The following is a 611-nucleotide window of genomic DNA, read 5'->3' as shown; positions in this document are numbered from 1 at the left end:
GTCCCGACCTCGCTGTGGCCTCCGACTGGCCGACCAGGTCCTCCAGCTCCTGCGCCCTCTGATGTTCGCCCCCCGCCCCCGGCAGGCCTGTCGCGTGCCTGTCCCACACTGGCTTCCCCACCGGGAGTTTCACGTACTCCGAGCCGGTGCACGTCATTGTCCTTTCCGTTCCCGCTTCTGGTTCACTCTGAGCACCGGCTCCTCGGTGCCCACCTCTACCACCGCCCGTCTCCCAACCGCGCCCGCGCTTTCTAAGAAACTCATCGGATCGGTCCTTCGAGTCTCACTGCCCCGGACCTCCCGGCTCCCGCCTCCCCACCGCACAGCTCCATCCCCCCCTGACCCTCACCGTCCTCTGGGCTGGAGTCACACTCACGCCGCGGGCCTTTGCACATACCATTCCATCTGTCTGGAATGCCCTTCCCCGACCTCTTCCTACAGCCTGCACAACCCCGCCCAAGGCTCCCTTTTTCCAGGTCTGAAATCTCGGGCCCCGTGTGTCACTCCTCCCGGCGCCCACTGCACCCTGTCTCCCCTCTGCTGACTTCTCGCCCGGGGTACCCTCGGATGCTCCGTCGTGGCCCGGCGCCCAGTCTCGGCCTGGAGCGGAG

Source organism: Myotis brandtii, unplaced genomic scaffold, assembly GCF_000412655.1.
Source record: "Myotis brandtii unplaced genomic scaffold, ASM41265v1 scaffold463, whole genome shotgun sequence".
Lineage (NCBI taxonomy): Eukaryota > Metazoa > Chordata > Mammalia > Chiroptera > Vespertilionidae > Myotis > Myotis brandtii.
This window is presented reverse-complemented; position numbering follows the sequence as displayed.